This window comes from Ambystoma mexicanum, chromosome 3p (genome assembly GCF_040938575.1).
Source record: "Ambystoma mexicanum isolate Mex_15411 chromosome 3p, UKY_AmexF1_1, whole genome shotgun sequence".
Taxonomy (NCBI): Eukaryota; Metazoa; Chordata; class Amphibia; order Caudata; family Ambystomatidae; genus Ambystoma; species Ambystoma mexicanum.
Window position 1 is genome coordinate 817,069,818 of NC_090925.1, and position 25,550 is coordinate 817,095,367.

General features: G+C 48.6%; 1 long non-coding RNA gene across 1 annotated transcript in view; it reads right to left on the reverse strand.

Annotated features, from left to right (window-relative positions):
* Positions 1–443: 443 nt before the first annotated feature.
* Positions 444–25,550, reverse strand: part of LOC138579617 (uncharacterized) — a 33,394-nt gene continuing 8,287 nt past the window's right edge. Inside the window, exons 2-3 of the long non-coding RNA XR_011304097.1 lie at positions 20,203–20,294; positions 444–529 (exon numbers count right to left, since the gene is read on the reverse strand). This is a non-coding gene — a long non-coding RNA (uncharacterized lncRNA). The remainder of the gene's footprint in view (positions 530–20,202; positions 20,295–25,550) is intronic.

Here is a 25,550-nt window from a genome sequence, read left to right on the forward strand (position 1 = left end):
AAAAAAAAGAGTTAACATGGCAAACAACAAATGCAAAGATTAAAACGAACCATATGAAAAGGTTGGGGGAAAAACCTTGGGTCAGAAATATTGGATGGGAAAAATTTTTAAAAAGGCCCAAAAGATTTAAAAAATGGCAAATTCCACAAGCTAAGATTCAAAAGGAACCATGAGAAAAGCTTGGGGAAAATAAACCCTTGCAAAAATGGGTCAGAAATACTGGTTGGATAAAAAAAAAATAACACATTGATACAAGTCTCAGAAGACTCCCTGTTCAGATCGTGAAGTCCTAGCTAAAATTTCTTTTTGAATTGTGGTCCCGCACTATGCCACAGATTGGTGGCGAAAACCACACTTGGATGCACAATGCACAGGGCCGATATAAACCTTCAGCACTTCTACTGAACCAATGGTGCATAGGGAAAATGATTCCTTACCTGCCTGTGTGACTGGGTCAAGTGCGTTACTGGGTTTATCAGGTTGGGACACAGGTGGATAGCTTGATACATTGACGCTTGGAGCGATGCTGCTGCAATGAAAACGAACAGTTAGTCAAGGAAACATTGTTCTACCTGAGACTTTAAAATTAAGATTGGGTGAGCAGGAGCTAAAAGCAGCTCTTGGGTGTTAGGCAGCAGCTAGTAAGCAGGACCGTACACTGAGAAACCAGGAGAAAGTACACAATGCACTGTAAATGAAATTCCCACATGAGATGTGAACTTTCAGTACCCCCCCAAACTGCACATGAGAAAGGAACAGCCTCAAAAATAGGTTTGAAATCCCTGATTGTGACTACTAACTATACCTTTAAAATTGCTTTTTATTTGCATTTTCATAAGAACAACAACTGATAACCAGTGACCAACATTTCCCTCCCCCCGGCCCCTGACCCCTTCCTTAATATTTAGTATAGACCAGTGTGACCTTGAGCTTCTTCTCTGTTCAGTGTTGAACAGCGATTCTGATCTTCCCTCCCCTTCAGGGCATCTCATCAACAGAGTCGTGACTCCCCATCCCTTCCCCTGTCTATCCTCCCCAGCTCCTCCAGTTGCGAGTAGTTCATGGTGGTTTCAGATCGTTAGCTTTTGATAGATCGTTCAATAATTGACTACAGTGTATAGTGACCTCCGACCCCCCCGTATCAGTATCCATCCCCTGTAGTATCATCAATTCGGCTCCCCCATCTGCGGATGTCCGTTAGCCAGTTGGGTATTGTGGGGCCCTTTGGGTGTTTCCATGCAATAGCCACTCGACATTTTGCCAGCAGTAGTAGGAACCGTATCGTTTTGTTATGTGTTTTGTGTTTCTTCCCCCCTGGGAGGAGCCCCAGATACATATTTTCAGTTTGCAGTCCAGTTTTGGCCCCATTAGCCTGTTCTCCTCTTCCATAACCTTATCCCAGTAGGCTGTAATGACCCCACAATCCCACATCATGTGCCAAAATCCAGCTGGGCCCTCACCACATCTGGGGCATACATCTGCTAGGGTGTTGTTCATTGCCTTCAATGTGGTCGGGGTGATATATGTCCCGTGCATTATATTAAACTGGATCAACTGGAATCGACGTTCTGCGAGACCCTACGGACAGATTCCCGTACTGCCTCCCATTCCTCATCCGGAATCTGGTACCCCATATCGCTCTCCCATTTCTCCTTTACCTTCAACTTTGTCGTGGGTTCCCCTTCCCATAGAGTTTTATAAATGCGTGAGATCCTAGCTGTCCCCCCCGGTTGTTCCAACAGTACCCGTAGTAGTGGGCTTGTTTCCGGTTTGTCCGGGATCCCATTCCATAGTTCCGCTACTCTCCGGACTATTACCCCATATGCCAAAAACATGCCCTTCGGGAGATCACATTTTGTTGACCACTCCACAAAGGTTACTAGCTTGCTCCCTTCGAAGAGGTCCCCTATCTTCTCACATCCCTTCTCTTGAAGTCTCTGTGTTCCTGCCCTTCATATTGCCAGTTGCAGTTTTTGATCTATCCCCCAGGGCAGATGTACATCATAGAGCCCTCCCGGGCCTTTCTTCCAAACGTATTTCTTCCACGTTTCCATGACCGCCTCGAACACAACTGATTCCCCAATGGATTCCACAGCAGTTCACTTCCTTTCCTATGTGGCGGCAGTTTCCTCACTAGACCCCTCGAGGTTTCCCCCTCTGGCTGTCCCCAATCCAACACCGCCTGTAGTTGCTCTGTCAACAAGTATTTTTCATAGTCTGGTAGGCATAACCCGCCTTCTGTTCTAGGTCTACGTAGTGTAGATAGGGACACCCGCTTCCTCCCTCTGTTCCATAGTAGTACCCCCACTCCAACATCTAGCATTTTAAAGAATATCTTTTTGACCACACATGGTATATTGGTAAAGTAGTATAGTAATCTTGGCAGGATCACCATTTTGCATAACGCCACTCTACCCATTAGGGATATGGGTAGATTTTTCCAAAATTGCATTGAGTCTCCTATTTTTGAGAGTACCCTGCCGCTGTTGTACATGAAGGTGTCCTCCATGTCATGAAAGATCTGTATACCGAGATATTTGAATGACTCAGTCTCCCATTTTATCCCTACCGTCGGGAGATCTTGTGTGCTGGATTTCCGAAGCCCTCCCAGGGGGAGCAAGACTGATTTCCCCTCATTGATAAGGAAGCCAGACATGTGTCGAAAGTTCTTTAGAATCTCCAGTAATGCTGGTAAGTTCTCCTGCGGGTTGGAAACAAAGTAGGAGGTCATCCGCATATAATGACACTATGGGTGTCATTACGAGGTAGGCGGTAAGGGGTTAACGGTGCTGGTAAAGGTGCCGGAGCCGTCAACCCCTTACCGCCCCATTGCTAGTCTGCTAGCGGGACCCGCTAAGGACGCCTGGTAAAACCAGCGGGTCCGGCTAGCAGACGAGGATGCTAACAACGGGCCCGTTATTAACGGGCCGTTGTTAGCATCATCTCCATTCCCATTGAGCCCTATGGGGGCTCGAATGGGAATAAGGATGTACCGGGTCTGGGTTCCTTGAATGAGGAATTACCGGGCCCTCCAAGGTCGGAATGGCCCGGTAATTCCTCATTCAAGCAACCCGGACCCGGTACCCGGTAAGGGGGTAGCCATGCCGCTAATAGCAGCATGGTTACCTCCTACCTCGTAATGACCCCCTATGTGTTGGACCCCTTCGACCCCTATCCCCGCCTCCGCCATCTCCTGTCGTAAAAACTGTGCTAAGGGTTCCAAAGCAAGGCCAAAAAGTATTGGAGATGCAGCGCAACCCTGCCAAATCCCACTGCCTAGTTCCCACTTCCCAGATACCCAATCATTTGTTCTCACCATTGCCATCGGCTTGTTGTACAGTAGGGCCAGCCATTTACACATTTTTTCCCACCGAACCCAAATTCCCTCAACACTCAAAATAACCATCTCCATTCCAGCGAGTCAAACAATTTCATGGCGTCAAAGGAGGCTATTGCTAATGGGTGTTCATGGGTTTTGACCTGGTCCATAATGTGATGAAGACGGGTCAGCTTAGCGGTCGTATTTCTACCCCCAATAAACCCACATTGATCCGGGTGGACCAGCGTAGGAGCCACTCTTGCTAATCTGGCTGCCAGAACCTTACCCAGGATTTTCCCATCCATGTTTAATAAAGAAATAGGGCGGTATGACATGCAGTCCAGTGGGTTCTTCCCTTCTTTCAAAATTACTGTTATTATTGCCTCCCTCATAGACTCCGGGAGGATCCCCTTTTCAAATGCCTCATTGTATACTTTTTTGAGTTGTGGGGCTAGGAGGTCTGTAAATACTGAGTAGAATTCAATGGGGAAAACATCACTGCTAGGGGACGTGCCCTTCCTCATCATGTGTACTGCCCATTTAATATCGTTCTCCTCTTTTGGGGCCTCTAGTTCTTCCTTAATTTCCCCCCTCTAATTTTGGCAACCGGATCATGTCCATCAAGTCTTCCACATTCATATCCACATAGCCATTTTTGCTTGTATATATATACATATATATATATAAACTCCCTAAACGCCCTGTTAATTCGTTCCTGGGTACCTACAGTGCACCCCCATTTCAATTCTGATTTGGGTTATTCCCCAAGTTGGACCCTCACTACTAATCAGACAGGCCAGAGGTTTCCCTGCCTTATCCCCCTCTCCATGTAGTCGGGTGTGCCATTTACTACTGTCAAAGTGTGCCAGATCCGTTAGTGTCTTTTGGTGAAGCTCCAGGCAAGATGCCAATCTGTCCCCTACCGGAGTGCCCTCCCCTGCCTCCTTATCTAGATCTGCCACTTGTCCTTCCAATTGGCGCAATGTGTCCTGCCACCTTTTCCTCATCCCCACTGTAGTGGATAGGCACAGCTCACTTATGTTTGCTTTAAATGCCTCCCAGAGCATTCCCATTGAGTCCACCGACCCCTTGTTCAGTTCAAAGTAGGTTTCAATCCCCTTGCATAGCTCGCTGGTGAATGCCCCATCCTGTAGTGCGTCCTTCTGCCTTCGCCACAATGGCTGCGAAGGCCTCTCCCCTCCCCCCACTAGTCTGACCACCAGGGGTGAATGATCCGAGAGGGTCCATCCTAAATATTCCGGGTCTTCAAATCGCCAGAAGTGTTCCCTCCCTGTCTGGAGGTAGTCCAAATGCGAGTACGACCCTTGTACCCCTGAATAGTATGAGAACCCTTTCTCCTCACCATGTTTCTACCTCCAAATGTCCACGCGATCAAGGTCCTCCATTACCTTGTGGAGGGACGCCGTCATCTGTTTTTTACTAGGACCCCTCCCTCCTGTTCCATCTAGGTGTGTGTCTAGTTGGCAGTTGAAGTCCCCGCCCCAAAATATAATTTCCCTTCTGCAAGCCCCAACCATGTGTAGGACCGATAGGAAGTATTCCTTATCATCCACGTTTGGCACATAAGAATTCACTAAGCATATCGGGCATCCTTCCCATGTACCCACCACCATCACTATGCGTCCCACTTCGTCTTTCAATACCTTCTCCACCCGTAATGGCACTCCTCTCGCCACCCAAATCAGGACTCCTCTCGCTTGGGTCAAGTAAGTGGTACCAAACCATTGTCCCCCCATAGTTTACCCAGGGTCATTAAGTCCTCCTTCCCCATGTGCGTCTCCTGTAGCAGAGCTAGTTGTATTGCATGCCGTTTCAAGAATTCCCCCACCCTTCGTTTCTTTTGTCTAGATCCTAGACCCCAGACGTTCCAGGTACCAATTCTCAAACCTCCCCATTCCCTCATTTTAACAAGCAGTGGTCTTGTCCCTTCCTCCCATCCCAACCCTCTATCACTTCCGACCGCCGTCGCCGTCCCCTTTCCCTATCCCTCTCCCGGAACCGTGTCTTCTTGTGTTTGGTCGCTACACCGGCCATAGTATTCTGACCCATACTTACAACTAGCCCCCAAGTGATACCCAACCCCAACTTGGTATCATCAACCCCAACTCCCTCTACCCTCTCCTCTCCCCCTCCCCTGACACCCTCCCCATTTCAAACTCCCCAACTGTGGATCTGTGGGTAACTCTGGGTTCTATCCCACCTCTTCTGATTTGTGGACCTCATGACTTGCCTATCCCACCTTTTCCCCTCAACTCGTGGGTAGCCGCCGATGATGTTTTGTAAGTGTGGGGGCAAGGAATCGTGTTACCACCCCTCTAGTGCGACTTCCCCCTCATATTCCCATCCTCTCTAGTCCCAGGTGACTAGTTCTCAATAACCCCTCACAGCGTTACCTCCTTCACCTTCCTCATTGTCACTCTCCTGTGCCGGATTGTGTCCCCCCCATTCCCCCTCCATTTTGGGGATCCCCATTGTGTGGTGAGGCATCCAACCAATCCCACACTTCTTTCGGGGACGTGAAGAGCCATGACTTTCCCACTGAGAGAACCTTCAGCTTGGCCGGAAAAAACCTCATGTATTTTAGGTTAAGCTTGCAAAGCCGACGCCTCACTGCGTTATATGTTCTCCGCTGACGTTGTACCTCCAATGTAAAGTCCGGAAAGATGCGCAGCTTCGTATTTCCAATTTCATAGAAGCCCACTCTGCGGGCCTCTTGCAGAATGGCGTCCCGGTCCTGAAAGTTCATAATTTTGGCCACTAGTACTCTCAATGGGGCACCTGGCGGCGGTGGTCTACCCGGCACCCTGTGTGCCTGTTCCACTGTAAAAAACGTGGATAGCCCCTTGATTCCCAGGACATTCTTTTTTTTTCTAACTGTTTTTTTTCTGCTTGCGAAAGTTAGCAGCAGTTGCACATATTGAATATACTTTACAAAATCTACAAGGTACAGTCTAATGCACAACAACGGGCGGTACTGTTAGGCGATCCTCTGCACACCAGGCCACGACACATCAGAACACTGCTCACATTCCCCCAACATCTCCTCCCAAGCTTCGAGGCTCAAGTGATTCGGTGAAGCCACAGAACCGAAAGCTCCGTACCGTTGTACGGGCTCGATTGCAACCCTTTCTGCATTGGCAACTGCCTTGGAGAACGTATAGCAGAAAGGGCGGCCTTACGTCTCCACGCCGGTCACGTGATACGCTATGGCGTTCCCCATGTGATCTTGGTGGACGTCACATGATCCAGAGAAGTCACGTGACCCAGGGGCGATCAGTATAAAGGTCTGAGAGACAGAACGCTCATTGCTTCTCAGCTGGCTTCGGACACTGTTTGGCGTTACATCTTGCTCCTTGTTACCTTGATCACGGAACTCTATCTCGGACTCCCTTGGACACCCCTTGGTACTTTTGCTTGGAACTGTTTACCTGTTGCCGGATATTTGGACTGCACCTCGACTTGTCTTTGGATCATCCCTTGGTACCTTGCTGATCTTCTACGCCTTTTCCCTACTGGGGATTCAAGTCAAGCCCTGACTCTCACAGGTGGCTACCCTTCATCCACGCTAACCTGCGGTTCTACTATTCCAGGGACCGCCGCATCTAATGAGCCTCGAACCTCCCTACTAGGTTACCTGGGTCTCCCTTACACCAGATAGGTAAGACACTTTAGATTCTTTTGTTTACCTGCCTGTATTGTGATTGCCTGGTGCTTAACCTCCTTCCTTCTTGACAGCAGCATCGGTGTTCCAGAGGCTCCGTGGATCTGGGAAGACATCTCTCACCTGTGGCCTCAAGGGTCGCACAGCGGGTTTCTATTTCGTTCCCCTGTGCGTCACTTGGGGACGGAGGTCTCATCGGTCTACACGACACTCAAGTCAGAACAGACTGAGAAGCCTTATAGTCGTGTTAGACGATGCAGGGATCCACGGACGAACCCATAACTGCTTTAGTTCAGGCAATTACAATACTAAGGGCAGATATGGCCGCCGCGAACACAGTGATCCACCAAAGGCTGGATACCATACAGAGCGTTCAGCATCCCCTTCCTGCAGACCCGGAGTTTGGAGAGGGCAGCTCCTCCCCTACACCGCCAGTACCGACTCCAATAGTCCTCCCAACTCCTTCCCCCCTGGCTGCTCCTGAACGTTACCAGGGTGATCCCAAGACATTCAGAACCTTTGTTAACCAGTGCAAGTTACATTTCTTATGCAGGCCTTTGGCTTTTCCCACGTCCACTGCTAAAGCCGCCTTCGCCCTTTCCCATTTAGCTGGAACAGCTGCCGCTTGGGCTAATCCCCTGTTAGAAAACAATAGCCCGGTTCTTTATGACTTTGATTTGTTGGTCCTAGAAATGTCCCGAGTATTCGATACTCGGCACAAGGCACAGTCTAGGGATTTGGAGTTGTTGGAATTGACTCAGGGCAAAAGAACGCTGATAGATTACATCACCAGGTTTAATCAGCTAGTTGCGGAAACATCATGGCCTGAAAATAGGCGGGCGGTGGTCTTTTACAGGGGGTTGAGTAACACCATGAAAGACGCTTTAGCAGTAATCCCTTCTATGCCTACTCAGTACCAGGAATTGGTTGATCTCGTCCTGCAGGTAGATGCACGCCGAGCGGAGCGTAGAGCTGAATTGGGGGCCTCCTCCTCTCCTCCTCTTGTTAATACTCCCGTTTCCGTTACTGAAGAACCTATGCAAGTGGGAGGGGTACGCAGTCCTATTACAACATCTGAGAGGGAACGAAGAAGGGTTGATAATGCGTGCTTTTACTGTGGCACCACTGGACATTTCGTGAAAGAGTGTCCTCGACGTCCCAAGAAGAGTCAGGTTTTTCGGAGGGCTCGACCTTAGAACCGGAGACCAGGTCGAGTGTCCCATCTTCTTCTCCGGGAACCCCTCTTACCTTTGCTCGTGTTCAACCTATCTCCGTAAAGGCTACTCTATGTCCCTCTACTGGCCTTCTGCATGCAGTCAATATCATTATTGATTCTGGTGCCACTGGTAATTACATAGATATTGATTTGGCCCATTCCCTCAATCTACCTTTAGTGGTAAAAACACGACCGGAACCTGTCCAAGCCGTAGACGGCTCCGCATTGATTTCTGGTCCTGTTAGACATCAAACCGCACCCCTCTTGTTGAACATACAGGACATACACACAGAAACCTTGAGTTTTGATTTGATCACCGCACCTCAATTCGGTATCATACTAGGGATACCTTGGTTACGTGAACATAATCCATTGATCAATTGGCAAGCAGGCACTGTACTCTTTGAGTCCGATATTTGTCAGAATTATTGTCTCCCGATCCATCAAGCCCCTGACACACCCTCTCGGGTCTTGGGAGCCCTAGCACAACTCACACTGACGGTTGACGATCCAGAAGTCATACAGTCCCATACTGTTGGGGGGTTGGTGTCTGGGATCCCGCCAGAATATCTGGCTTTCGAATCAGTTTTCGATCGAGGCTCGTCTGAGGTACTTCCTCCACATAGACCTTATGACTGCCCAATCGAATTGCTTCCTGATTCCACCGTTCCTTCGGGCAGGATCTACTCTCTGTCTCCTTCGGAGGAACTGGTGTTAAAAGAATATGTACAGAATGCCCTGCGTTTAGGACACATCCGCCCCTCCACTTCACCAGCGGCAAGTCCTATCTTCTTTGTACCTAAGAAGGAGGGGGATTTACGTCCTTGTGTGGATTATCGGCGTCTTAACGCGATCACCAAGAAGGATAGATATCCCATCCCGTTAATCACTCCACTTTTAGATCATTTAACACATGCTACCGTTTTTACCAAACTTGATCTACGCGGCGCATACAATTTGGTACGCGTTCGCGAGGGAGACGAGTGGAAAACTGCTTTCTGTACACGTTACGGATTGTACGAATATCTTGTCATGCCCTTTGGCTTATGTAACGCCCCGGCCACGTTCCAACGGTTCATGAATGACATTTTCAGGGATATTCTGGATGTGTACATGGTTGTATATTTGGACGACATCCTGATCTTCTCTCGTGACCTGGATGATCATGTAAAACACGTCCGAGAAGTATTAACCCGTTTAAGCAAACATTCCTTATTTGCCAAACCTGAGAAATGTCAGTTCCATAAGACCTCGGTTGAGTTTTTGGGTTTCCACATCACCCCTGGGGCGGTATCCATGAACGAGTCTAAGGTCAAAGCAGTCTTAGATTGGCCAGTACCTCAAACACTCAAGTCCTTGCAGGCCTTTTTAGGATTCGCCAACTTCTATAGGCGTTTCATCTCTTCCTTTTCCACGATTGTAGCCCCACTCACGGCCCTGACTAGTCCTCGGGTGCCATATCAGTGGCAGAGAGAACAGCAGGAGGCTTTTGAGACTCTGAAAACCGCCTTTACTACCGCACCGGTACTCCAACATCCCAATCCGGATCTTCCGTTCATAGTCGAGGCAGATGCCTCTTCCTTTGCCCTCGGGGCGGTGCTGTCACAAACGTGTCCTAATACCGGCAAATTACATCCAGTGGCATTCCACTCCCGTAAGTTTTCCAGTACTGAGTCTCACTATACCGTTACGGAAAAAGAACTCTTGGCGGTCATGGACGCGTTCCGTGTTTGGCGTCATCATCTTCTGGGGGCTAAGTATCCTGTCACAGTATACCCCGATCATCGGAACCTACAGGATTTGGCCTCCCTGAAATGCATTAATAGCAGACAGGTCCGATGGCATCTTTTCTTTTCCTCCTTCGACTTCCGTATTATGCACCGTCCTGGAAAGGCGCATGGGAAGGCGGATGCCTTGTCACGTTCCCCGGGGGGGGTCCAATTGCCTATTTTCCCCGACACTGTTCTCGAAAAGAGTCATGTGATTTGTCTCTGTACTCCCTCATTGTCACTGATAGACTCGGTTCGATCCTGGACTAGCGATCATTCTGACCAGTTACGAGATTGGGATCCGGTATATTCTGATGGTTTACCTTTCGTACATGAACGCCTGTTCCTTCCTACACCTGATACACGTAATCTTGCCCTTGAGTGGTCTCATGACGCCCCCTTTAATGCCCATCCCGGACAAGAGCGCACTTTAGACCTTCTCAAGCGTTGGTGTTGGTGGCCTTCTATGAAGCGCGATGTGGAGTGTTACGTCAGGTCTTGTGCGGTATGTGCTCAGGCTAAACATCAAAGGGGTCGACCGATTGGGTTGTTGCTTCCGCTTCCGGTACCTCCCAGGCCCTGGCATACATTGACGATGGATTTCGTTACCGATCTCCCCAAGTCGAAAGGCTTTGATACCATCTGGGTAGTGGTGGACACGTTCACAAAAATGGCCCGTTTTGTCCCTTGCAAAGGTGTCCCTTCGGCCCCTGTCTTGGCGGACTTGTTTTTTGAACATGTGTTTATGCTATTCGGCCTCCCTTCGGTCATTGTTTCCGATCGAGGTTCACAGTTCACCTCTCGGTTTTGGAGATCCTTGACGAAACTATTGGGCATTGATACGAGGTATTCTTCGGCCTATCATCCGGAGACCGATGGTCAGACCGAAAGGACGAATCAATCGATGGAACAGTACCTTCGTTGCCTCATATTGCAACACCAGTCCTCTTGGTTGGCCGTTTTGCGGCTTGCGGAGTTTGCGTATAACAATGCGGCTCATTCAGCTACTGGTTATTCTCCTTTTTACGCCCTCTATGGTCAACATCCCAAGGTTTTGCCGGTCCCTGATGCCTCTGGTTCTTCGAATCCTGCGGCCACGACATGTCTTAGGGATCTTTCTGCTGTTCATGCGAGTACAGTGGTTCATCTCACTGAAGCAAAGGCCTCTATGAAGGCCCGTGTGGATGGCAAACGTCGTGCTGCTCCCCCTCTGGTGGTGGGTTCTAGGGTCTGGTTATCTTCCCGACATCTTCGCCTAGTGGGTTGCCGGAAATTGCTGCCTCGCTTTGTCGGGCCGTATGTGATCTCACAGGTTGTTAATCCGGTGGCTTTCCGTCTAGTCCTCCCCAGCTCTTGGCGTATCCATCCTGTGTTTCATGTCTCCCTCCTCAAACCCTGTCCTGACTCAGTCCGTCTTCGTACCCCTGTTGCGCCGGTGTCCTTGACCTCTCCTGATGTTTTTGAGGTATCGGCCATTTTGGGTTCTAGATGGTTTAGGGGTAGGCTCCAGTATCTGGTGGATTGGACGGGTTACGGCCCGGAGGAGCGTTCGTGGGTTTCCGCATCTGATGTGAACGCCCCGCGGTTGGTAGCCCGCTTCCATAGGGATCATCCTTCCTGCCCACGGGGTCGTGGGCCGTTGGGGGGGGGCTATGTTAGGCGATCCTCTGCACACCAGGCCACGACACATCAGAACACTGCTCACATTCCCCCAACATCTCCTCCCAAGCTTCGAGGCTCAAGTGATTCGGTGAAGCCACAGAACCGAAAGCTCCGTACCGTTGTACGGGCTCGATTGCAACCCTTTCTGCATTGGCAACTGCCTTGGAGAACGTATAGCAGAAAGGGCGGCCTTACGTCTCCACGCCGGTCACGTGATACGCTATGGCGTTCCCCATGTGATCTTGGTGGACGTCACATGATCCAGAGAAGTCACGTGACCCAGGGGCGATCAGTATAAAGGTCTGAGAGACAGAACGCTCATTGCTTCTCAGCTGGCTTCGGACACTGTTTGGCGTTACATCTTGCTCCTTGTTACCTTGATCACGGAACTCTATCTCGGACTCCCTTGGACACCCCTTGGTACTTTTGCTTGGAACTGTTTACCTGTTGCCGGATATTTGGACTGCACCTCGACTTGTCTTTGGATCATCCCTTGGTACCTTGCTGATCTTCTACGCCTTTTCCCTACTGGGGATTCAAGTCAAGCCCTGACTCTCACAGGTGGCTACCCTTCATCCACGCTAACCTGCGGTTCTACTATTCCAGGGACCGCCGCATCTAATGAGCCTCGAACCTCCCTACTAGGTTACCTGGGTCTCCCTTACACCAGATAGGTAAGACACTTTAGATTCTTTTGTTTACCTGCCTGTATTGTGATTGCCTGGTGCTTAACCTCCTTCCTTCTTGACAGCAGCATCGGTGTTCCAGAGGCTCCGTGGATCTGGGAAGACATCTCTCACCTGTGGCCTCAAGGGTCGCACAGCGGGTTTCTATTTCGTTCCCCTGTGCGTCACTTGGGGACGGAGGTCTCATCGGTCTACACGACACTCAAGTCAGAACAGGTACATATCGGATTGTTCGTTCAGTACAGGGCGACTTTAGCAGGTACATAGTTCGTTTCAGCCTAATGTGGCCAGAGAGATGGGGGGAGTCGGGTGTCTCTTCGGTCCGTTTGTTAAGGTAGCTACAGAATGCTGTCCATACATTTTTTGGCAGTGAATGCGCAGGCAGAGACGTGAGGTATTCTTCCTTGCAAGTTTGCATCAAGGTAAGTGCATTCAGCCTCATTTTTCTTTTTTAATTAAATTTTTATTGGATTTTCAGGTTAACAGCAAATTTATTCAAACACAACTTCTGGGCACGAGCCCATAACCAGAAAAAAGGAAATACCATTGTTCCTTAAAACGTTTTCCCAACCTCCGCCCCACCCTTCCTAACCAAATTTCTCGGGGACTCAGTCCGCTTGTCCATGTTGATTTATTTGGGGCAGCTCCGACCGGATATTAGGCTATCAGTGATTAATCGGCTCTTCTAGTTCAAAATCAGATTGATCACTACCAGGGCGTGTTCTGGGCCGGGTCAAGTGCCCCTGAGGTCCTTCAGGTGGATCCCCTCTGTTAAAAAACATCTTGTTGAATTGCAGCCAATCCGTCTCGATCTGGGCACTTGAGCCATGTTTTGCTGCAGTAAGTTTTTCCATAAAATATATGTCTGTGGCCACTGCCACCCATTCTTTTCTCATCGGGAGGGCGGGCCGCTTCCAGGTTCTTGCCCTAACAGCTCTGGCTGCGAGCAATAACGAGTGTGCGAGGTCAGGTAACTTTTCCCAGTGGTCCTCGTTCTGCTGCAGACCAAACAGTATCAGAATGGGATCCTGTGGAAACATCCCCTCCCCCACTTCCCTGAGCCAGCTGAGCACCTCAGACCAGTACGCTTGGACCTTCCCGCATGACCACCACATGTGCCAATAGTTGGTTCTTTCTCCACATCCATGCCAGCACAATGGAACTACGTCTGGGAACATCCTTGAGAGGGTGATCGGGTCGTACTGCCACCTGTGGAGCAGTTTGATGGCATGTGTCTTATATTGGCAGGAGATTGATGTTTTAAACGCTCTGCTGCAGAGTCGCCCCCAGGGACCATCCCCGATTCCGCAGCCCAGGTCCTTCTCCCATTTTCTCCTGAGGCTTTTGGTTGATCCCTCCCTGGGGGCCAAGAGGGCAGCATAGAGAAGAGAGATGAGCCCTTTCATATCTACGTGGGTGTCTAGGATTTTCTCTACTGGGGTGAGTTTTCTTTGAATATGGGGCTTATGTTTCTGTTGCATTAAGATACCCTTAAGCCGTAAATATAGAGCCTGCCAATTCCCAGAGCCTCCTCGAGCTCTTGAATACTTATAAAAGAGTCCTCCCTCACCAGCTGGCCGACTCTACAGAGACCTGCCTCAAACCAGGACTGGTAATGTTCATGGCCTGGGATTTCCTCCAGCACTGGCGTGGACCAAATATGGCTTAGGGGGGAGGGCCATGTGGTCACCTTCTTTCCGTGTCCCTTCCCTTCCAAAGCCTTCCACATTGTGCCTAATATTGGGTGTTCCCGGATTATTCTTGTGAGTTTTTTCATTGGGACCCATAGCCATTCTCCAACTGTGACTGGGCTCAGAAGGGAGTTCTCGAGGTAGACCCATTGTTTGTCTGGGTCCTCTCTAAGATGTGGGGCCAGGGCCCTGAGTTGGGCTGCTCTATGATATATGCGCAGGTCTGGGAGGGAGACCCCCCCTTTTTCTTTGGGAAGAGTAAGTGTCTCGTATCCTATTCTAGGTCTCCGGCCCTGCCATATGAATTTCATTATGCGTCTTTGGGCTTCTTTGAGGTGGGCTTCCGGGGCTTCCAACGGGAGCATTTGGAAAAGGTACAGGACCGTGGGGAGGAGGTTCATTTTAATGGCGTTTATTCTTCCCATCCACGAGATTTGCCCCTTACCCCATCCCTCCATTTCTCTGTATAGCTTGTCAAACAGCGGGGGATAATTTGCCTGGTTTAGGTCCTCATGTGGTCTAACAATGTTAATCCCCAAGTATTTTATCCCCTCTGTGCAGACTTGAAGGCCCAGGGGGGCCAGTTCGCCCAAATTCCTTTCTGTATCTTGCGCGAATGGGAAGATCATAGACTTGCCTATGTTTACCCTGAAACCTGAGAACTGACCAAAATGTTCTATAACCTGTAGGGCGGCTGGAACTGATCTGGCTGGTTCCTTTAAGTGTAACAGGATATCATCCGCATAAAGGCCCAGTTTAAAGGTCCGGTCTCCTACATCTATGCCACAAACTAACAGGGAATCCCTGAGATATTTAGCAAGTATTTCCATGGTCATGGCAAACAGGCGCGGGGAGAGGGGGCATCCCTGCCTAGTCCCTCTTTGAAGGCTCGTAACAGACGCCCATTAACCGTGACCCTCCCTGAAGGATCTGAGTATAGGGCCTTGATAGCTCACCTAATTCCCAATCCGAACCCCATTTTCCCAAGGACTGCATGCAAAAATCCCCAGTCCACTCGGTCAAACGCCTTTTCGGCGTCGATGGCCACCAGAACCAGGTTGTCCTCCTTAGGAGCTGCCTCTCTCATAATATGCAGGGTTTTGCGGAGGGTGTCCGCCCCCTGTCTTCCCTGTATGAAGCCTACCTGATCGGAGTGAATCAGGCCCGGCATGTGACCGTCGAGTCTCGTGGCAATTATCCTAGTGAATAGTTTTGCATCCACATTTAGGAGAGAGATTGGTCTGTAGGATCGGCAGTCGGCCGGATCCTTACCCTCCTTGGGGATCACTGTGATTAGTGCCTTACCAAAGGACGGCGGTGCCCTCCCTGTTGTCATGATGCTAGAGAACAAGCCCGCCAAGAATCCCGCCAGTTTGCCCCCAAAGGCCTTGTAAAAGCCTGCGGTGAACCCGTCCTCCCCTGGGGCACGCCCAAGCTTTAGTCCTGATATTGCTTTTAGGACCTCCTCTTCTGTTATTGTGGAGTCCAGGGCCAACGCCTCCGGGGAACCAAAGGCAGGAAGGGAGACCCATCCAGCCTGGCCAGGACTTCCCCCAAAATACCATATATGGTTCTTCAACCCAACAGCCAGTCAGGGGAAGGGACAAAGTCAGGGTTTCCTAGGACTTTGGGAAAACAAGATAACAGGTAATAGAAGACAAGAGGCCACAGGAGTCATCATGCCTTCTATCAGGAATCCACTAATTCCTATGGCAGGGCCTGGGTATCCCAAAATGGAGGATACTCAGAGCACCTGTCAAATTCAGCATGGAACTGCCACCAGCCCATACCCTGCTCTGTGGGCCACACACAGGTGCCCAAGAACATACACTACGGGTACAGGGTTGTCTGTACCCCCACCCATGGGTGCCAGAGGGATATCCCAAGGGTCTCTGTTCACCACAACCAAAAGGAGGAAGAGCTGCATGGCCAAGAGTCCCAACTGGTCTCCTCTACAGAAAACAACATAGAACACACATGGTAAGGGAGTAGATGACAAGGACATGGAGGCCATGTCCCTCCAATGCATTTCCAGCATCACAAACCTAACTTGAGAACAGAGTACCTGTCCTGTACACTTTTCACATTACACAAATCTCAAACGGATGCATATACTTTAAACAAACTTCCCCAGCTTGAACAAGGTGGAAAATAGGAATGGAGGGGAGGCTCTCCTTTAATGCAAATCTCTTTCAGTTGCTGGAAAATTGATGGAAGTCACTTGGAGTGTTTTTTTTTGGGAGAATGTGTTTACTTTTTTTGTTGACTGGGGTTCAATGACTTAAGTGAAAGGAATGATCAGACCGCGAGCAATATTTAAGAGAAATAAATAGATGGGGGGGCATCTGTCCACTGTTGGTTAGAGAAGCCTTTTTTCCTCCCTTCTTAATGAGAGCTTGGATGGCTAATATCTGCAACCCTTCTCTGTGCGCAGAAACACAACAGCACATCTAATTTGGAGCTTTTGTAAAGTAAAAGCAAATTCATTGTGATTGTTCATCCAAGCCCAAAGCACCCTGTGCCACCAGAAGCAGGAAGGCAGGAATCAAAGAGCGCATTCATCAGGGCATTTCAATCATTCCCGGCCTGAGAATACACCTGATGGTGTGTACGGCGCACGCTGTACCACTCAGCGGCTCAAACAGTCTGCCACACACTTCAAAACTTGGCCAGCCTTCATGCCAGCCAAACAAAACTTAAGCAATATCGAAGACGCTGCGAAAGACTCACACGCCGCCCACATGCCACACATCAACAAACCTCACACAAGGGAAATCTATGCCAGTGGGTGTCTGTGCACTGGCATGCTGCTGTCTGGGCAACTTATTGAAAATTACAAGCATAGCGCCACTGTGCCCTTTATATACGATAGACACATTCTCACAGGGGCTACCCGAAACTGCAATGTTCTTAGGCAGACGACCAAGTAAAATCTTGAGTATCGCTGGGCACATGTGACTCGTTCCTTCACAGTAAAGCACTGGAATGATTTGCTCGTACCCACTAAAGTTGCAGCCATGTGTACGAGTTGTATATGCACCGTACATTACACATAGCAGCGTACACACAAGGGCACCGCAAGAACATGGATATTGACCACTTTAAAAAGTAAAAAGGCAAGCAGGGATTGAAGGTTTGTTTAGTAAATTAAGCTTCCGCCATTCAAGCTCACACGTGCCCCCTAGGTACCAGGGAGGGTCTAAGTGCTCTTCCAAACTAGCAATCAAAATATATGTTAACATATAACGGTGCCAGCAAGATAGCAATTAGGTTTTATGCCTTTTTTTTAAAAAAAACATGTTCTTTATAACCGGATAGTCATTCTACGGCAGTGGTCTTCAAACCTTTTGACCCCGAGCACCCCCTAAGAGAAATGTATCTTCCTTGGGCACCCCCCCCCCATACACATGGACTCCAAAATGTTAATCGGTTGCAAACGGTTATCGCGCGCTGGCGTAGAATGGTGCCCCAAATGGAAGTGTGGGTGCCAAACACTAAATTAGAGGACAAATATTTGTGAACACAGCATTAAGAATTGTTTGCTACAATACAGAGGACTTGACTAAAAGTAGTGTTGGATATTTAATTCGACAAAAGAAAACAGCCAATATTTCTGTCCTTCAGTAACGTATGACATGCAACTGATGTAAGAATGTGCTTTTAAGTACAACAACTTTGAGATTACTATCAATGCTGTCACTTGCAAGTTGGAAAGTGGCATATTGGAGAACTAGTGTGAAGGGTGGGCCTGTCTTTAAGCAGCCAGCCTGCCAATATTGGGTTCAATGTTTGCAATAGAATAGAATAAAGTTCCGTAATGGGGAACTCCTGTCCCTGTTCCATTTTTGCAATAGCCAACCACAGGTTTTCTTCCAGCTTTGACCGATATTTAGTCTTTAGGGCTGCTAGGGCTGAGAATCCAATCTCGTAAAGGTACGAGGAGCTGAAAGGTAACAGTACATTGACTGCACATTTGGATAAAGTTGGAAACTCTGCAGACACATTTTGCCAAAATCCACCCAAAGACAATTTGTTTGAATTGGCTCTCCAGTAGGCAGTCACTTTGAAGCTCCATTAGTTCCTCCTGGAGGTGTATTGGGAGGTGGGCCCCTAGGTCTGCTAGGAAAAGCTGAACCACCCAGTCATTGACGTTACAATTGTGCTCTGGAAAGTACTTTTCGAGACTGGTTCTGAGAGCATTTAAATGGTTTCCTACTAGTTCAGCAACACATGAAAGATCATACTCCATCTCCTCTATGCATCTGCTTATAATGGAAACGCATTGGTAATGCCAACATCAACCCTTCTCCTCCAAAGCTCCAGCTCCTTCTTAAATGCTGATATTTTTGTGTTCATAGCAAATTATGTGGTTACTGTGCCTTGTAGGGAGATTTTTAGAAAATGTAGCTTTTCAAAGATGTCGTCAAGGCAAGCTAACAGTACACACCAGCGTGAATCACACAGAGGCTCTGCTTTTGTCTGGTCTAAACGCAGGAGAAAGTGTCTCACTTTGTTCCAGAGTTCATAAATGCGATTTAAAACCTTTCCCCTGGATAGCCACCTGACCTCCGTGTGAAACAACAAAGCATCATGTTCAGCTCCCATTTGAGCACATAATATGGCAAACAGGCGGGCTCCTTTGGGGTGCATCTCAATTAAATGTGCAATCTTTACAACAGAAGTCAGCACCTCTGTGAGTTCATTCCCCATATTGCGCACAGCAAAAACTTCCCGGTTTATCATGCAGTGTGTCCACACAGTATGTGGAGCTACTGCCAACACTTTTGCTTTCAACCCAGCTCTAGCACCACACATTGAAGGAGCACCATCTGTGCAAATACCAACACACGCCTCCCACTTTAGGCTGAAGCAATGTAGGAGGAGGTTGTTAACAATGTCAAAGAGTTCAGGTGCAGTTGCTCTGCCCTGAATTGGTCTACAAAATAACAAATCCTCCAATATTTATTTTCAATGGCAGTACCTCACAGAAGCAATCAAATGAGCTTCTTTTGAAACGTCAGTGGCCTCATCCAACCTTAGAGCAAACTGACTGTGTTTCAAGCCTGATATCAATTCTGTACTGACATCAGAGAACAGGTCAGTGATGCAGCAGCAAATTGTGGTGTCAGACATAGAGATACTTTTGCATTTCTCTGCTGCACCGTTACCAAGCATTACCCAGTTGACTGTGAGAATTGTTGGCAGAATCCCTTTCTCAGCATCTGTAAAAAGGCTTTTTGTTTTTGCCCAGATAGTACGCAATGTGGATGTGGTAAGAAGTTTTCAAAGCATTTGCAGGTATTGAGGCCACATTTTTAACAGTGTCGTTTGGCTTTTTTTATGCCTTGCAGCTGTTGTACAAAGAAATCCCTGGTCTTTTTTTCAAAATCATCATGTTTTGTTTCCAAATGCCGCCTTAATTGTGTTGGCTTCTGGCTGTCATTTGCTAATGTAGCGCCACAAACCACACACTGTGGCTTAACTTCTCCAACAACTGCGATCCATGTGAACCCAAAGTCCAAATAAGAGTCATCATATTTCCGTGTTTTTGCATTTCTTTTGTCTGTTTCCACCTCTCCTTCTGCTTTTCGTTTCGGATTCCCACTATCTTTGGGCACTAGGAAACGATCCATCTCAAAAAGGAGCCTGAATCTGTGAAAACATTGCAAACCCCCACTTTAGTGAATATCACGTTAGTTTTAAAAACCATTTCAAGTTTTCAAAAATTAAAAATGCCTAAAAAAAAAGAGTTAAAATGGCAAACAACAAATGCAAAGATTAAAACGAACCATATGAAAAAGTTGGGGGAAAAACCTTGGGTCAGAAATATTGGATGGAAAAAAATTTAAAAAAGGCCCAAAAGATTTAAAAAATGGCAAATTCCACAAGCTAAGATTCAAAAGGAACCATGAGAAAAGCTTGGGGAAAAAAAACCCTTGCAAAAATGGGTCAGAAATACTGGTTGGATAAAAAAAAAAATAACACATTGATACAAGTCTCAGAAGACTCCCTGTTCAGATCGTGAAGTCCTAGCTCAAATTTCTTTTTGAATTGTGGTCCCGCACTATGCCACAGATTGGTGGCGAAAACCACACTTGGATGCACATTGCACAGGGCCGATATAAACCTTCAGCACTTCTACTGAACCAATGGTGCATAGGGAAAATGATTCCTTACCTGCCTGTGTGACTGGGTCAAGTGCGTTACTGGGTTTATCAGGTTGGGACACAGGTGGATAGCTTGATACATTGACGCTTGGAGCGATGCTGCTGCAATGAAAACGAACAGTTAGTCAAGGAAACATCGTTCTACCTGAGACTTTAAATTGAAGATTGGGTGAGCAGGAGCTAAAAGCAGCTCTTGGGTGTTAGGCAGCAGCTAGTAAGCAGGACCGTACACTGAGAAACCAGGAGAAAGTACACAATGCACTGTAAATGAAATTCCCACATGAGATGTGAACTTTCAGTACCCCCCCCAAACTGCACATGAGAAAGTAACTGCCTCAAAAATAGGTTTGAAATCCCTGATTGTGACTACTAACTATACCTTTAAAATTGCTTTTTATTTGCATTTTCATAAGAACAACAACTGATAACCAGTGACCAACATTTCCCTCCCCCCGGCCCCCTGCCCCCTTCCTTAATATTTAGTATAGACCAATGTGACCTTGAGCTTCTTCTCTGTTCAGTGTTGAACAGCGATTTTGATCTTCCCTCCCCTTCAGGGCATCTCCTCAACAGAGTCGTGACTCCCCATCCCTTCCCCTGTCTATCCTCCCCAGCTCCTCCAGTTGCGAGTAGTTCATGGTGGTTTCAGATCGTTAGCTTTTGATAGATCGTTCAATAATTGACTACAGTGTATAGTGACCTCCGACCCCCCCGTATCAGTATCCATCCCCTGTAGTATCATCAATTCGGCTCCCCATCTGCGGATGTCCGTTAGCCAGTTGGGTATTGTGGGGCCCTTTGGGTGTTTCCATGCAATAGCCACTCGACATTTTGCCAGCAGTAGTAGGAACCTTATCGTTTTGTTATGTGTTTTGTGTTTCTTCCCCCCTGGGAGGAGCCCCAGATACATATTTTCAGTTTGCAGTCCAGTTTTGGCCCCATTAGCCTGTTCTCATCTTCCATAACCTTATCCCAGTAGGCTGTAATGACCCCACAATCCCACATCATGTGCCAAAATCCAGCTGGGCCCTCACCACATCTGGGGCATACATCTGCTAGGGTGTTGTTCATTGCCTTCAATGTGGTCGGGGTGATATATGTCCCGTGCATTATATTAAACTGGATCAGCTGGAATCGACGTTCTGCAAGACCCTACGGACAGATTCCCGTACTGCCTCCCATTTCTTATCCGGAATCTGGTACCCCATATCGCTCTCCCATTTCTCCTTTACCTTCAACTTTGTCGTGGGTTCCCATTCCCATAGAGTTTTATAAATGCGTGAGATCCTAGCTGTCCCCCCCGGTTGTTCCAACAGTACCCGTAATAGTGGGCTTGTTTCCGGTTTGTCCGGGATCCCATTCCATAGTTCCGCTACTCTCCGGACTATTACCCCATATGCCAAAAACATGCCCTTCGGGAGATCACATTTTGTTGACCACTCCACAAAGGTTAATAGCTTGCCCCCTTCGAAGAGGTCCCCTATCTTCTCACATCCCTTCTCTTGAAGTCTCTGTGTTCCTGCCCTTCATATTGCCAGTTGCAGTTTTTGATCTATCCCCCAGGGCAGATGTACATCATAGAGGCCTCCCGGCCCTTTCTTTCAAACGTATTTCTTCCACGTTTCCATGACCGCCTCGAACACAACTGATTCCCCAATGGATTCCACAGCAGTTCACTTCCTTTCCTATGTGGCGGCAGTTTCCCCACTAGACCCCTTGAGGTTTCCCCCACTGGCTGTCCCCAATCCAACACCGCCTGTAGTTGCTCTGTCAACAAGTATTTTTCATAGTCTGGTAGGCATAACCCGCCTTCTGTTCTAGGTCTACGTAGTGTAGATAGGGACACCCTCCTCCTCCCTCTGTTCCATAATAGTACCCCCACTCTAACGTCTAGCATTTTAAAGAATATCTTTTTGACCACACATGGTATATTGGTAAAGTAGTATAGTAATCTTGGCAGGATCACCATTTTGCATAACGCCACTCTACCCATTAGGGATATGGGTAGATTTTTCCAAAATTGCATTGAGTCTCCTATTTTTGAGAGTACCCTGCCGCTGTTGTACATGAAGGTGTCCTCCATGTCATAAAAGATCTGTATACCGAGATATTTGAATGACTCAGTCTCCCATTTTATCCCTACCGTCGGGAGATCTTGTGTGTTGGATTTTCCGAAGCCCTCCCAGGGGGAGCAAGACTGATTTCCCCTCATTGATAAGGAAGCCAGACATGTGTCGAAAGTTCTTTAGAATCTCCAGTAATGCTGGTAAGTTCTCCTGCGGGTTGGAAACAAAGTAGAAGGTCATCCGCATATAATGACAGTATGGGTGTCATTACGAGGTAGGCGGTAAGGGGTTAACGGTGCTGGTAAATGTGCCGGAGCCGTCAACCCCTTACCGCCCCATTGCGAGTCTGCTAGCGGGACCCGCTAAGGACGCCTGGTAAAACCAGCGGGTCCCGCTATCAGACGAGGATGCTAACGGGCCCGTTATTAACGGGCCGTTGTTAGCATCATCTCCATTCCCATTGAGCCCTATTGGGGCTCGAATGGGAATAAGGATGTACCGGGTCTAGGTTCCTTGAATGAGGAATTACCGGGCCCTCCAAGGTCGGAATGGCCCGGTAATTCCTCATTCAAGGAAGCCGGACCCGGTACCCGGTAAGGGGGTAGCCATGCTGCTAATAGCAGCATGGTTACCTCCTACCTCGTAATGACCCCCTATGTGTTGGACCCCTTCGACCCCTATCCCCGCCTCCACCATCTCCTGTCGTAAAAACTGTGCTAAGGGTTCCAAAGGGAGGCCAAAAAGTATTGGAGATGCCGCGCAACCCTGCCAAATCCCACTGCCTAGTTCCCACTTCCCAGATACCCAATCATTCGTTCTCACCATTGCCATCGGCTTGTTGTACAGTAGGGCCAGCCATTTACACGTTTTCCCCGAACCCAAATTCCCTCAACACTCAAAATAACCATCTCCATTCCAGCGAGTCAAACAATTTCATGGCGTCAAAGGAGGCTATCGCTAAGGGCTGATCATGGGTTTTGACCTGGTCCATAATGTGATGAAGACGGGTCAGCTTAGCGGTCGTATTTCTACCCCCAATAAACCCACATTGATCCGGGTGGACCAGCGTAGGAGCCACTCTTGCTAATCTGGCTGCCAGAACCTTACCCAGGATTTTCCCATCCATGTTTAATAAAGAAATAGGGCGGTATGACATGCAGTCCAGTGGGTTCTTCCCTTCTTTCAAAATTACTGTTATTATTGCCTCCCTCATAGACTCCGGGAGGATCCCCTTTTCAAATGCCTCATTGTATACTTTTTTGAGTTGTGGGGCTAGGAGGTCTGTAAATACTGAGTAGAATTCAATGGGGAAAACATCACTGCCAGGGGACGTGCCCTTCCTCATCATGTGTACTGCCCATTTAATATCGTTCTCCTCTTTTGGGGCCTCTAGTTCCTCCTTAATTTCCCCCCTCTAATTTTGGCTACCGGATCATGTCCATCAACTCTTCCACATTCATATCCACATAGCCATTTTTGCTTGTATATAAGGCCTCATAGAACTCCCTAAACGCCCTGTTAATTCATTCCTGGGTGCCTACCGTGCACCCCCATTTCAATTCTGATTTGGGTTATTCCCCAAGTTGGACCCTCCCTACTAATCAGACAGGCCAGAGGTTTCCCTGCCTTGTCCCCCTCTCCATGTAGTCGGGTGTGCCGTTTACTACTGTCAAAGTGTGCCAGATCCGTTAGTGTCTTTTGGTGAAGCTCCAGGCAAGATGCCAATCTGTCCCCTACCGGTGTGCCCTCCCATGCCTCCTTATCTAGATCTGCCACTTGTCCTTCCAATTGGCGCAATGTGTCCTGCCACCTTTTCCTCATCCCCACTGTAGTGGATAGGCACAGCTCACTTATGTTTGCTTTAAATGCCTCCCAGAGCATTCCCATTGAGTCCACCGACCCCTTGTTCAGTTCAAAGTAGGTTTCAATCCCCTTGCATAGCTCGCTGGTGAATGCCTCATCCTGTAGTGCGTCCTTCTGCCTTCGCCACAATGGCTGCGAAGGCCTCTCCCCTCCCCCCACTAGTCTGACCACCAGGGGTGAATGATCCGAGAGGGTCCGTCCTAAATATTCCGGGTCTTCAAATCGCCAGAAGTGTTCCCTCCCTGTCTGGAGGTAGTCCAAATGGGAGAACGACCCTTGTACCCCTGAATAGTATGAGAACCCTTTCTCCTCACCATGTTTCTACCTCCAAATGTCCACGCGATCAAGGTCCTCCATTACCTTGTGGAGGGACGCCGTCATCTGTGTTTTACTAGGACCCCTCCCTCCTGTTCCATCTAGGTGTGTGTCTAGTTGGCAGTTGAAGTCCCCGCCCCAAAATATAATTTCCCCTCTGCAAGCCCCAACCATGTGTAGGACCGATAGGAAGTGTTCCTTATCATCCACGTTTGGCACATAAGAATTCACTAAGCATATCGGGCATCCTTCCCATGTACCCACCACCATCACTATGCGTCCCACTTCGTCTTTCAATACCTTCTCCACCCGTAATGGCACTCCTCTCGCCACCCAAATCAGGACTCCTCTCGCTTGGGTCAAGTAAGTAGTACCAAACCATTGTCCCCCCCATAATTTACCCAGGGTCATTAAGTCCTCCTTCCCCATGTGCGTCTCCTGTAGCAGAGCTAGTTGTATTGCATGCCGTTTCAAGAATTCCCCCACCCTTTGTTTCTTTTGTCTAGATCCTAGACCCCAGACGTTCCAGGTACCAATTCTCAAACCTCCCCATTCCCTCATTTTAACAAGCAGTGGTCTTGTCCCTTCCTCCCATCCAAACCCCCTATCCCTTCCGACCGCCGCCGCCGTCCCCTCTCCCTATCCCTCTCCCAGAACCGTGTCTTCTTGTGTTTGGTCGCTACACCGGCCATAGTATTCTGACCCATACTTACAACTAGCCCCCAAGTGATACCCAACCCCAACTTGGTATCATCAACCCCAACTCCCTCTTCCCTCTCCTCTCCCCCTCCCCTGACACCCTCCCCATTTCAAACTCCCCAACTGTGGATCTGTGGGTAACTCTGGGTTCTATCCCACCTCTTCTGATTTGTGGACCTCATGACTTGCCTATCCCACCTTTTCCCCTCAACTCGTGGGTAGCCGTCGATGATGTTTTGTAAGTGTGGGGGCAAGGAATCGTGTTACCACCCCTCTAGTGCGACTTCCCCCTCATATTCCCATCCTCTCTAATCCCAGGTGACTAGTTCTCAATAACCCCTCACAGAGTTACCTCCTTCACCTTCCTCGTTGTCACTCTCCTGTGCCGGATTGTGTCCCCCCCATTCCCCCTCCA